This window comes from Salmo trutta, chromosome 16 (genome assembly GCF_901001165.1).
Source record: "Salmo trutta chromosome 16, fSalTru1.1, whole genome shotgun sequence".
Classification (NCBI taxonomy): domain Eukaryota; kingdom Metazoa; phylum Chordata; class Actinopteri; order Salmoniformes; family Salmonidae; genus Salmo; species Salmo trutta.
In genome coordinates this window covers 59,729,460-59,744,039 of record NC_042972.1, presented here as the reverse complement: position 1 = coordinate 59,744,039, position 14,580 = coordinate 59,729,460, and positions in this window count along the sequence as shown.

Sequence of the window (14,580 nt, the reverse complement as noted above, 5' to 3'; positions counted from 1 at the left end):
TCCATCAGCTCAGACAAGCTTTGAACTCAGCACCTATTCCAGCTCTTTGGTAAAAAAATATATAAATCATTTCAACTAATTGATTTTAATCTATTTCTATGTGACTTTTTGCAAACAATGTTAAAAACATACTTCTGTGGATGGCCTGTACATTGTGCACAACGTGAAATTGACAAAGGCATAGCAGCCCACCTGAGACAGCACATGTGGTGAAGTGGCCTGTGTCAGTGGTGCAAGCTCATCTAACCAAAATTAGCTAGCTAGTCAAATAAATCCAAAATGAAGCGGTTGTTAGCATCAGGTTTGCTTTAAAGGAAAATCAGCTGATGATCGTGATCTCCTAGAACCAGCAGAAGTAGTTCACAACCAAAAAACAAAAAGTGAGGGGAAATTACAACAGTGAGTACTTAGCGCTGGGATTTACTTACACAGGCACGGAAGATGAACCTATGCCATCATGTGTGGTGTGCACTGAAGTTCTCTCAAAGGCAGCCTTAAAGCCGACTAAGTTTCGTCGTCCCCTTGAGACAAAAATCGTGAATACATATCCAAGTCACTTTTTTGAAAACAAGCTCAGAGTTTAAGAGTAGAAAGAACTTTATGTAATATGCATCAAATGGCAGCGGTAACTCAAAAGCAGTGGAGGCAGAAGGATGTTTAGACATTGTTTGCAAAAAGTCACATAGTAAAATGGCGCCAACAGAGATGGTCACCTCGCTTCGCGTTCTTAGGAAACTATTCAGTATTTTGTTTTTTTATGGATTATTTCTTACATTGTTATCCCAGGAAATCTTAAGTCTTATTGCATACAGTCGGGAAGAACTATTGCATATAAAAGCAACGTCAACTTACCAACATTACGACCAGGAATACAACTTTCCCGAAGCGGATCCTCTGTTCGGACCACCGACAAGGACAATGGATCTGATCCCGGTAGCCGACGCAAAACAACGACACCGCAGAAAGGACAGACGGAGCGGCCTTCTGGTCAGGCTCTGTAGACGTGCACATCGCTCACCGCTCCCGAGTATACTACTCGCCAATGTCCAGTCTCTTGACAACAAGGTAGATGAAATTCGAGCAAGGGTTGCCTTCCAGAGAGACATCAGAGATTGTAACATTCTCTGTTTAACGGAAACATGGCTCTCTCGGGATATGTTGTCAGAATCGGTTCAGCCACCGTTCTTCTCCATGCATTGAGTGGGTCTAGGGTTTCCGGGATGATGGTGTTGATGTGAGCCATGGCCGACCTTTCAAAGCACTTCATAGCTACCGACGTAAGTGCTACTGGGTGGGAGTCATTTAGTCAGGTTACCCTGACATTCTTGGGCACAGGGACTTTGGTGGTCTGCTTGAAACATGTGGGTATTACAGACTCAGTCAGGGAGAGGTTGAAATGTCAGTGAAGACACTTGCCAGTTGGTCAGCGCATGTTCTGAGTACACGCCGCCCTAGTAATTCGTCTGTTAAAAATGATGATGCAACAAGATTTTAATACAGCTTTGTTACTTGGGTAATTTACACCGTTACTTCACAGGCATGACAGCAAGTTAACGCAAAGTGAGAACCAGATCATCCACCTCTACTCCTGCACCTCCAGCTTAGGTTCACGCACAGAACTGTAAACTTTTTAAGGCATTTTGCAATGGAAATTGGAAATTCACATTTATTATTGGACAAGTCCAGGTAGTCCCTCCCTGTTTCAGTATGTTTGCTTCCATTTGGTGCCAAATTAACATGACTCAGGTCAAGGCCCTGTCTTACCCCTAGGGGGAGTGCCCCGGCACCCCATGTCAGCAGATGCCAGGCAGATCAAACGGTTCTTCATTCCAAGGATTACTGCTCCTGGCTGATAGGATCTTGCCTGACTCAAATTGAATTCCTCCACTGCTCTATGTTCTCTACATACTTCAGTCTGAGATTGCCATCGTTGAAGTCATTTGTGGTGACGTCAACATGAGGGGTGTTGTACAAAACGAAGTCATCAGCGATTGGGTATCAAAGCCAATGACGATTTTCAAAGCGCTACTTTACCCATGTGTATTCTTGCTCTGGCCCAGCCCATCGGTTAGTGGGACCAATCAGAATGTTTAGAATGTGTTTGCATTCGAGAAATTGTCAGGGAGGTACTCAGATCCAGATTCACTGCGGAGAATAAACTAATGTCCTTGGGTGTGGCATAGCGTTTGGCCGGAGCAAGGAGTTTGGGTACATAGGCAAAACAGGAACCATGACACAAAAAAACTGTTTATTCGATTACAAAATCCTTTTTGGTTAAAAATATGATCTAATTTCACTTGCACCAGGTTGGGAGTGTATAACCAAGTGTTTATGGAAGTCAGACTCAATTGCATTTTACCAGTTACTTTTGATGTTTATTCCATTATTGACAATTGGTACCATTGTTCTCTAAGATCCTGAGATGCCATTTCTTTCATTGAGTGCCTTCATGTTAGAGGACTCTTAATTTCCGTCAAAGGTATTCATTACCTGGAGCCTACACTTAGCCGCCACGCCACCCAGCAGTGGAGTCGGGTGGGCCCTCATGCTCCCCATCAGGAAAAAAGCCCACGTCTATATCAAAAGGCCACCAAGGCCGTTAGCACGCTATCATGCTCCGAGGGGATAATGTTGAACGCGTTAGTCATCCTATTAAATGGTTATGCAGGGCAAGTGTTGTTAAAGATTGTTTAATTGAAAGAGAAGTCCATGGAGAGAGCAGGAAGTCCTTGTGATCATATTTTAGCCTCAACGGGGATATTCCTGGATCGTAGTAGTAAACAAATACCGGACACATTAACCTGTTGGTGTGAAGTCTCGTGGAGTGGAATGAGTCATCGCCATTGGACAATGCGGTTCGGTGGGTCCGACTTTAGATTGACTAATAGTGGCAAGGCCCCAAATTAAGATATTTTACTGCAAAGTGGTTAAATTGATAGACATTGTGACACACCCCCTTAAACTTCTTAGGGCTAGGCCCCTTTTTTCTCAATTTCCGCCTGAATGATGTTCCCAAAGTAAACTGCCTGTTGCTCAGGGCCTGAAGCCAGGATATGCATATAATTGGTACCATTGGAAAGAAAACTTTGAAGTTTGTAGAAATGTTAAAATAATGTTGGAGAATATAACACAATAGATATGGTAGGAGAAAATCCATCGAAAAACCAACCAGATTCTTTTTTTGAGAGAGAGACAATCCTCTTACAATGGCAAATACAAGGGCATACTGAAATTTAGCTCCCTGAATGCAATTCCTATGTCTTCCACAGAGTGTCAGCAGTCTATGTTCAAGGTTGCAGGCTTGTAACTTCAAAAACGAATAAGAAATATCAGTTTTAGTACAGGGACACAGTCTTGGAAATGTATGTTTGCGCGCGCCATGAAAACAGCATGCACCTGCTAAAATCGGTTTCCTATTGAACATACATAAATATTATAGTTTGATTACATTTTAGGGTATCTGAGGAGTAAATAGAAATGTATTTTGACTTGTTGAAACAAAGTTTAGGGGTAGATGTTTGGATTCCTTTCTCTGCATGTTGAATGAGTGGAGTAGTCAAATCGATGGTGCCAACTAAACAGACTTTTTGGGATATAAAGAATGATTTTATATAACATAACGACACTACCTGTAATAGCTGGGTCCCTTTGGATGACAAATCAGAGGAAGATTTTCAAAAAGTAAGTGAATATTTCATCGCAATTTGTGAATTTATGAAACCTGTGCTGGTGGAAAAATATTTTGATGTGGGGCGCCGTCCTCAAACAATCACATGGCATGCTTTCGCTGTAATAGCTACTGTAAATCAGACACCGCAGTTAGATTAACAAGAATTTAAGCTTTCAACCGATTTAAGACACTTATTTATACCTAAATGTTTAATATCCATAATTTTTATGATTATTTGAATTGTGTGCTCTCCAGTTTCACCGTAAGTTGTCCCGCTAGTGGGACGCCTAACCCTATTAAAGCAAACAGTGCAGAATAATGCCTTGCTCAAATTTGGAATAAAAGTAGTCAGCTGTCTGCCTTAAATACACAAACAGCACTAGGATATCTTCATGTATCCTGTAAATGTAGACCTGTAAACACACAGATACAACAGGCAGAAATATCAACTATGAATATTTGTGATGAATGTAAATTTCAATAGAGAACTCTCAAAGTCAAATTTGCTCTTTTTTCAGTGCTGTATGGTTCTGCCTGACAAAAATGCATACAGTTAGATGTTTTTTTTATGTGGTGAGATGTCTGAGGACAACCCCTTGCAGGCAATGAGCATCCCTGACCTTCCCAAGATGCTGGTCCTGCTGCCAATCTTGTAGAATGGGAGTGAAAAGTTGAAGTTGAGGATGGTCCCCACTGCTGGAGATCCTGTCACTTCACACCATCAGAGATAGACTTCAATGACACCCTGTCTGGTTTACAAAACACCCTGCCTATCCCCTCAGAGAATGTGTTTTAAACTGTTCCTTGATGAGGAATTTTTGGAAAGTGTGGTGCAGGAAACTAACTGGTTTGAGCATTACCATATTACAGAAAACCCAAGGCTCTCTTCAAATGTATCAAAATTCAGAATGCCTTTAGCCTACTAAATATGTGACCGACCTGTTCAAATCGGTCTTATGTTGCAACATTTGAAATGGTGTTTTTTACATTGGATAAAAGTGGAGACTCAGAGCTACAAAATGGTATATTATACACTAGAGTTGAGGAACAATGGGAAAGTCATTCTGCTTTGAAAGTTGATAAACTTGTAAACGCACTTTTGAGAAAATGGTCTTTGAATGTTTTGGTACTTCTATTGGAGAGATCCGAACATTCTGACCTCACAATGGCAGTCAAGCACCCAAGCTAACTGGCTAACATTGGCTAGCTTGCTAGCTACTTCCAGACACATAATGCAAGAACACCCCACTCTGAACATTTTACTTGCCCTACCAGAGCTGGTTAGGCTGTTTTCAAGTTATCCAGGGTGTTGGTGACTAACTGTGCTGCTGGAAACAATTTAATTACGCTTTTTTGCCAACGTTTACTGTTGAGCGTTTGTAAATTCATCAGTTATTCTGCACTCTGGCACACTAAGCTGAGAGTCTTTTGTTAAGACATGTAGCTGTCACACCCTGTTCTGTTTCACCTGTCCTCATTATTGTCTCCACACCTTCCAGGTGTCGCTTGTTTTCCCCTGTGTATTTATCCCTGTGTTTTCTGTCTCTCTGTGCCAGTTCGTCTTGTATGTCCAAGCCTACTAGCGTTTTACCCGTTTTCCTGCTTTGCCTTTTCTCCTTTTTCTAGTCCTCCCGGTTTTGACCCTTGCCTGTTCTGGACTCTGAACCCGCCTGCCTGTCCTTTCTGCCTGCCTTGACCACGAGCCTGCTTGCCACTCTGTACCTCCTGGACTCTGATCTGGTTATGACCTTTTGCCTGTCCACGACCATTCTCTTGCCTATTCCCTTTGGAATTTTGAAACATCTTAAACTCCAACCATCTGCCTCCTGTGTCTGCATTTGGGTCTCACCTAGTGTCATGATAGTAGCTAGCTAGGTAAACAATGAGCCATAATTCCAACTCATGACGTTACTACCCAGCATGAATCTGCAGGTAACTAACCAACCAGGCTAGGTTAGGCTATAGCTAGTGGCTATGAGATTACGAATTATAAGATCATACACGCAACGTTAGTTAGCGAGTCAGCCAGCTAATGTTAGCTAACAGTACACTAACTTGAAATGAAAATACCTTGTCAAAATTAGAAATGTGTAATATCTGAAAATATAGCTAGCTAGACTACCTTACCTATGGTTTGAAATCGGAGTAGATAGCCAGAGCGAATTTACCAGCTAGTAGGTCTATCAACAGTTGTTGCAGGGACATTCTATAGAAATGGATATTTGCATAGTGGAGTCTTTTGTTAAGACAAGTAGCTAGCTAAACAATGAACCATATCCCAACTCATGATGTTACTACCTTGCATGAATCTAAAGGTAGCTAACCAACCAGGTTCAATGTTAGCTTGCTAACATTAGGCTATAACTAGTCAAGCGAATGTGTCTGAGATACGAAGAATAAGATCATACACATAACGCTAGCTAGTGAGCCAGCCAGCTGACGTTAGCTAGCTCACAGTACACTTTAACTTGAAATTAAACCACTTTCTGTCAAAATTAAAAATGTGTAATATCTGAAAATATAGCTAGCTAGACTATCTTACCTGTACATATCATGGTTGGACGCGTGTCCTCGTCGGATGACATGGTTGCCCTTAGTTTGAAGATGTTAGACAGGATTACCTAGACATACTGACCAACTGAAATAGACAGAAGCCCGCTATATGGCAGACCAATCCAAACTCATCTCTCGGCATTTCTAGCCCACTCATTATCTTAGCCAATCATAGCTAGCGGGAAGGTTGCTTCCTTTTTCTGTGGCTAAACCAACTAGGCACGTAAGTTAAAAATTGTATTTGTATTTACAGATGGCATACAAGTTTGTTATTAAGGCACATGAAAGTTCACATGTTCGAGAAGGCATTTCTGCAAAAAAAACGCATTTTGATCAACAACAAAAAAGTTTACGTTCAAGCGGCTCTCCTGTGAAGTAGTGACCCGCGACATACACCTAGTTTCCTGAAACGGGTCACATATGCATATTTGTTTGCAGGTATGCTCATGAACTGAAAGAGAAGACTACTGTAGAAGGGAAAAAGGAAAGCTCTCAAAATAATGTAAACCAATACCATCAGTGAAACATATACCTTCCTGGTCATGGTCCTGCTGATGGGGCTAGTAAAGAAGTGCTATGTGAGGGACTGCTAGACCATTGACCCCATGCTGCAGACCCCTTTTCCCAACCCTTTTCTCCCAATACTGCTTCCTTGTCTTGCTGAGAGCGCTCCACTTTATCAACAATGCCATTGCCAACCTTGCTGACCCGATTCACACAATTATGAATATCCTGGGCAGCTTGACCAGGGCATTTGGTAGTGTTTGTGCCTCACAAGGACTTGTGCATTGATTAGTCTCTCATGGCTTGGAAAGGGAGGCTTGAATTCCGCCAATACTGTACATCCCATCAAAGCACCACAGATTTGGAGTCAAAGTCTTTGTTTTACGTGAGTGTCTGACAGAATATGTACAGGACCTGATCTTCTACACCGGCACCACCACAGATATAAGGCATGTTGAGGGTCTTGGCATATCTGGGTCAGTGGTGATCATCATGCTGCAGAAGGGGCACACTGTATTTGTAGACAACTGGTAGAGTAGCCCTACCCTTTTCCAGTACCATTTGAGGGAGAACACGGGCCTGTGGCACAAAGAGCTCCATCAGGAAGTAGATGACTCTATTCAAAAAGAATAGTTTAAAATGGGCATATAATGGCAGTGAAATGGCACGACAAACGCGATGTCCATGTTCTGTCCAATGTGTTATAAAAATAAATGTAATAGCAAAATGTATGACTTGTGTCAGCAGAGTAGGCTACCTTCAAATTTTTATCATATTAAAAAAGTTTGTGCTAATGTCTCCAGTCATGTAAAGTGTAATAGAATTGCATGAATTGTGTTCATAAAGACCAAGAAACGTATCTGATATAGTCTAGGCCTACTCTACGCCACTACGCGCTCAGCGATTCATTCACAAACAGTGATTGAGTTATATTATTAGCGTAAATTATGACTATCCAATCTACTCATCACATTAGGAATTGTAGGCTATCTTACATACAGTAAGTCTGCAAATGCGATGATGTGTGGAATGCTTTACTATAAAGGTTAATTGTTATGGTGAAAATTAACTTCCCCAAATTTCTCCCCAAATTCACGTGCTGCCTATGGCTTAAGAAACACCGCCACCCAAACATTACAGTATGGCTGGTGCACACCTGAATTAAATGGTAACTACTCAAAAAAAATCTACATTTCTCCGATTTTTCCCAGACATAAAAAAAATGGTCCCCAGATGTAGTTTTAAGCGTTTTTGTGGATTTACAACATTTAATGTTGTTGTTTTTCAGTAAAAAATGTGTGATGTTGACAGTGAAAATCTGATAAAACTGGGGGATATCACAGTCCTCCTCCCAGTTTTTTTTTGCTGTGGTATCATTTTGGTATCAAGTATAGTTTTTTCAAATTCTGCCCTCTAGAGGATTTAGCAGAAAATAACACATGAAATCTGCAATAGACATTTTTCACTTTATTATAACTTCTTATGAATGGTGGCAGTATTGAGTAGCTTGGATGACTGACGTTCCCAGAGTAAATTGCCTGCTACTCACAACCAGAAACTAAGATATGCGTATTATTAGTAGATTTGGATAGAAAACACTCTGAAGTTTCTAAAACTGTTTGAATGATGTCTGTGAGTATAACAGAACTCATATTGCAGGCAAAAACCTGAGAAAAAATCCTAACAGGAAGTGGTTTGTAGTTATCAAATGATTGCCTATCCAAACTACAGTGTCTGTGGGGTCATTTTGCACTTCCTAAGGCTTCCACTAGATGTCAACAGTCTTTAGAATCTTGTTTGAGGCTTCTACTGTGAAGTGGGGATGAATAAGAGTTCATTGAGTAAGAGGACTGCCAGCAGAGCATGAGCCTCAACCATCCACGCTCACGTGAGAGGTAGCTCAGTTCCATTGCATTTCTGAAGACAAAGGATTTCTCCAGTTGAAACTTTATTGCAGATTTATGATGAAAACATCCTAAAGATTGATTCTATACATCGTTTGAGATGTTTCTACAAACTGTAATGGGATTTTTTGAGTTTTCGTCTGACCTGCGTGTCGTGAATTTGGATTTGTGAACTGAAGGCGCGAACAAAAAGGAGGTATTTGGACAAAGGATGGACTTTATTGAACAAAACAAACATTTATTGTCGAACTGGGATTCCTGGGAGTGCATTCTGATGAAGATCATCAAAGGTAAGTGAATATTTATAATGCTATTTCTGACTATTGTTGACTCCAACATGGTGGATATATTGTATGGCATGTTTTTGTGACTGAGCGCCGTACTCAGATTATTGCATGGTGTGCTTTTTCAGTAAAGCTTTTTTGAAATCTGACATAGCGGTTGCATTAAGGAGAAGTGTATCTATAATCCTATGCATAACACTTGTATTGTCATCAACATTTATGATGAGTATTTCTGTAAATTGATGTGGCTCTCTGCAAAATCACCGGCTGTTTTGGAGGCAAAACATTACTGACCGTAACGCGTCAATGTAAACTGAAATTTTTTGATATATATATGAACTTTATCGAACAAAACATACATGTATTGTGTAACATGAAGTCATATGAGTGTCATCTGATGAAGATCATCAAAGGTTAGTGATTCATTTTATCTCTATTTCTGCTTTTTTGTGACTCCTCGCTTTGGCTGGAAAATGACTGTGTTTTTTTGTGTATCGGCGCTGACCTAACATAATCATATGGTTTGCTTTTGCCGTAAAGCCTTTTTGAAATCAGACACTGTGGCTGGATTAACAAGAAGTAAAGCTTTAAAATGGTGTATAATACTTGTATGTTTGAGGAATTTTAATTATAAGATTTCTGTTGTTTTGAATTTGGCGCACTGCACTTTCACTGGATTCAAGCCATAAGAAATCAAAGTTAATTTGTCACGTGCTCTGAATACAACTGTAACCCTCTCACCAGGCTCGAATATGACTCTCACAATATTAACTTATCTCAGCAGCATGGGATGTTAGGTGAGAAGGACATCTCCAATAAGAATTCCTATTGTAAACTATCTAGGGTTATGACAATAGGGTATTAACTTCAGAATAAATGATTATGGGTTTTTGTTATTGAATCAGGATAGACCATCCCATGCATTAAATTAAATTGAGACAATCAATGACTCCACCAACTCAATATACATAACGTTCCATATGTGTATTAGAACATTGTCAAACACAAATACATTTTCAGACACAACAAAAGAAATAGAAAATAATAAACCCCAATGAGTCCAAATTATTTCAAGTTCGCTTAAATAAACCGTTGGCGCGCGTTGGAGCTCAAAAAATGATGACACCCAAAAATATCCTGAAGCACCTCACGTGGTGGTTACTCACTGCTTGGTAGATATTCCCTCAGCGAAGTATGGCAATTCCATGCAGGTTTCCTCACAAAGTCCAAGGCAAGCACAGCTACCCATGCAGACAGTACTCCTTAGCCGTAACCGATATCCCATGGGAACACGAACTCGTTAAGCTTCCCAAGCAATTATCTCCCAGTGTCACACGATGCTAGGCTAACCTCAATGCTGACAAATACCTCCACGACGAGACGGTAGCTTCAGTCTTTACTGAGTTTTAACAAAATTATAACAACTCTTTTATAAAATAAAACATGTATTTCCCTTCATATCCTAGTAGGTATGGGTTTTGTTCTAGTTCTGTCGTCTTCTTTTATAATTAATTTACCAACCGTCCTAAGGTAAAGACGTCCATCCTTTTCATCAACGTCTTTTTTCCCTCTCTTTCCCTCTCTTTTTTGACCTTATTGGTCAAAACTTACAATTCAAAGTAAAACAAACTATTCACTTATACATTAAATAAATATTTCTTCAAAAGCATAATGCATTAACAACATTACAGGTTAGGAGTAATTCAATTATCTTTTAAATATATAACCAATTAATTATAACAAATAAACTCAATACCTGGTTCAAACAAGGGTATTACACAACCTTACAGTGAAATGCTTACTTACAGGCTCTAACCAATAGTGCAAAAAATGTATGAGGTGAACAATAGGTAGGTAAAGAAATAAAACAACAGTAAAAAGACAGGCTATATACAGTAGCGAGGCTATAAAAGTAGCGAGGCTACATACAGACACCGGTTAGTCAGGCTGATTTGAGGTAGTATGTGCATGTAGATATGGTTAAAGTGACTATGCATTTCTTTGCTGTAAAAGTAAATCTTGCCAAATCAATGTAAGAACACAAGGGCATGCTAATTTAAAATATGTCTAGTCATTATTAGCCTGGTTCTGTAAGGAATGCAGGCACATTATGGGAAACAGGCCAGGTAATTATCAATATATTTTTTTAAGTATAAGAAAATTGGTGTGACCAAATCATGTGCTGGTGCCACCAACTGAAGAAGTTGGTAGCATCAGTGCCACCAAGTTAATGTAGAACCCTGCAATGATATTAAATATCTGCCAGATAATTCTTATTCCTTTCTTGGCCTTTCAATTCCTGTAACTCAACTATAGTCTAATTTTGCTAAATCATCTTTATGGAGTCAGATAAACATTTCAATAGGCAAATTGCTTAGTCTTGTCACGGGTCGCATGTGAGGAATAAATAATTGAAATATGAAATACTACCCCACTACAGTAAATTGTGACCCCAATATAATATATCATTAGGAATGTGTGGATTATATTGATAACTTTAGATGTCTGGTCCGGCGCGGGTGAGTTTGTTTTTTCTAATGTAGAGGATGGGCATATCCTTCACTATTGTATACCCATCGGTCTGTAGAAAGTTTTGATTGATAATTCCATTTCATTGGGCAGCAGGTTGCCAAGCGATTAAAGAGCGACTGCCCCAAAAACCAACTAGTCCCTTTGAAAATGGCCTATGTGGCAGCGATATGAGTCCGAAACATTTATTCTAGTGTCAAAATTGAAATATGAAATTGCAAATATGATAATTTTGGTAATAAAGTTAGTCTCTAAAACAGAGTTTGGAACCTGAGTGCGAGTAAATTAAGTTTGGGTTCCGCCCACTATGCTTCCGTTCATTGAATGGGACTCCATTGTTTCATCGGCTCCAATGCATTCCTAGACTCATGTCCTGTTTTGAGACTGAATGAATCAATCAATCAATCAAATGTATTTATAAAGCCCGTTTTACGTCAGCAGTTGTCACAAAGTGCTTATACAGAAACCGAGCCTAAAACCTCAAAGAGCAAGCAATGCAGATGTAGAAGCATGGTGGCTAAGAGGCCAGATCGTTCTTCAAGATGTTAAAACGTTCATAGATGACCAGCAGGGTCAAATAACAATCACAGTGGTCATAGAGGATGCAACAGGTCAGCACATCAGGAGTAAATGTCAGTTTGAGAGAGAGTACACCAAAAAAAGCACAACACAACAGCAAGCACCTGACACTAATTGAGGAGTCCATGAACACAGACAACTTCTGGCAAAATTGGAAAACCCCCCCCAAAAAATCTAAACAAGAGGAATTAGTGATACAAAATGGTGACATATGGACAACCCATTTCAAACCACCCTACAACACCGTTCAAATTGATGCAAACGCAGAACAATGCCAAATTCATGAGAAGTTGAATGGATTAGAAAAAGCTATGAAGGACAATCAAAATCCACTGGACTCCCCAATTACTGACCAGAAGCTGTATATAAAACTTTAGGCCCTCAAATTTAAAAAAGCATTCGGACCTGATGGCATCCTAAATGAGATGCTCAAATTCACTATTGGAAAATGTCAATTAGCCATATTAAAACTGTTTAATTTTGCCCTCCCGAGTGGCTCAGAGGTCTAAGGCACTGCATCTCAGTGCTAGAGTTGTCAATACAGATCCTGGCTCGATTCCAGGCTGTATCACAACCGGCCGTGATTGGGAGTCCCATAGGGCGGCGCACAATTGGCCCAGTGTCGTCCGGGTTTGGTGTGGGTAGTCCGTCATTGTAAATAATAATTTGTTCCTAACTGACTTGCCTAGTTAAATAAAGGTTAGATTAAATAAATAATATAATTTGATTCTGAGTGTACAGTAGGTTATTTCCCTGACATCTGGAATCAAGGACTCATAACACCAACCTTTAAGAATGGAGACAAATTTGACCCTAACAATTAGAGGTATTTTTGTGAACAGTAACCTGGGGAAGGTTTTCTGTAGTATTATAAATGTAAGAGTTCTAAACTTTCTTTTAATAAGCACAATGTCTTGAGTAAAAGCCAAATTGGATTTATACCAAAACATCGCACAATCGATCATATTTACACCCTACAATACACACCCTGATAGATAAACATATACCAAAATAATACCAAAATGTACGTGTCACGGATTCCCCTGGTGCTGCTGCTCATTCTGTGCACCAGTTCCGGAGGTCTATATCACCGGCCTCTAGGCGTCACTGAACTGTTTCATTACGCACACCAGGTTCCCATTTCCCCTGATTAGTAATTGTATATATGTGCCCTCTGTTCACCATTGTCTTGTCGGTTATTGTTCCTTAAATATTCTCACAGACCAGATTTACCCTCACGAAAAATGCCCCTTAGATATTAATTTAGAATCCTCTAAATGCAATTATTGGCGGAGAGTCACGTCATTGGCGGAGAGTCAGGCGGAGAGTGACCTGTTTAAAAAAATATTCAATTTTATTTTATTACAAAATTAAAAGGGACTATTGTCTCACCCCATGTTCAAGAATGTCCTTTTTTCCCTTTATTCAGATTACAACAGCTCACTTTCGGTTATTTGAAAATGAAATAATCTCCAAAATATCGTTATTTTTTTAAACAAGGACTTCAAAATAAATAAATTCATTCAATACATTGAAATATAAAAGAAGCCATCCATCCACCCATTATGGGCTATTAGCAGAACAATATACTCTTGCCAAGAAGGAGGGTAGGGGGAGAATTGTATCATCAATTTCTCAAGCCAAAACGTCTGGCCTTCACCAGTTCATCTTTGCTTGTTGGCTTGGCTGAGTTACAGATGAATGTTTTCAGTTGATGCCAAAAAAGTTTGATTTAAATCAGGAGACCTACATGTAGAGATGAAAAAAATATTTTTTAGGTATACGTTGTACGCCTTTTATTTATTTTGAATTTTTTTAAATTTTTTATTTAATCTTTGTTTTACTACGTAAAGGTCTACTTACTCTGCTGGCGTCTTGACCCAGTTTATGCACTCATTTGCAATGCAAACCCAGGCGGCAGTGTGTTTTGGTCCAAGCAGACCCTTTCCCGGCTTACAGACAGTTTTCATCAAGCCAGCTTTCTTCTATGGTACTACCTGTTCCATGTTTAGGACTGTAACCACCAGAGGAGTTGAAAATGAACCGGAGCTGAGAGGATCACCAAAACTAAAAGTATTTTGGTTTCAGTGCATTTTTTAAAAAACAATGTATATAGCCTATCAATGTGTAGGCATACCGATAATTGTTTACTAAAAACGTGAATGTGTTTTTGCAGAACATGCAACCATGCCGACAACCATCTGTTGAGATCAATGGACAAAGGGTTGGACAACGGGCCGCACCGAAAAAACGCATGGTTCCACAGAATACCAACTAAGATGGATCCCGAGGAAAATGTGGCTTACCAGTGAACCTCTGGGTGTTGATCATTAATACTGTGTCTCAGAAGTTTCTGTCCATGACTGATGCAACCCGAAAAAGCATTAAAGACAGTGTTAATGAGTACTTGAGGTCACAGAGATAGTCTGGTCATGGCCTGCTCTCCCTTATGTAAGGAATTAGGCACTTTACCATGTTTACTACAGTATATACTGTAGGCTATGTTTACTTGTCACACTGCACAGTAGCCTAATAAACATATGCAGGCGGCTTCTAT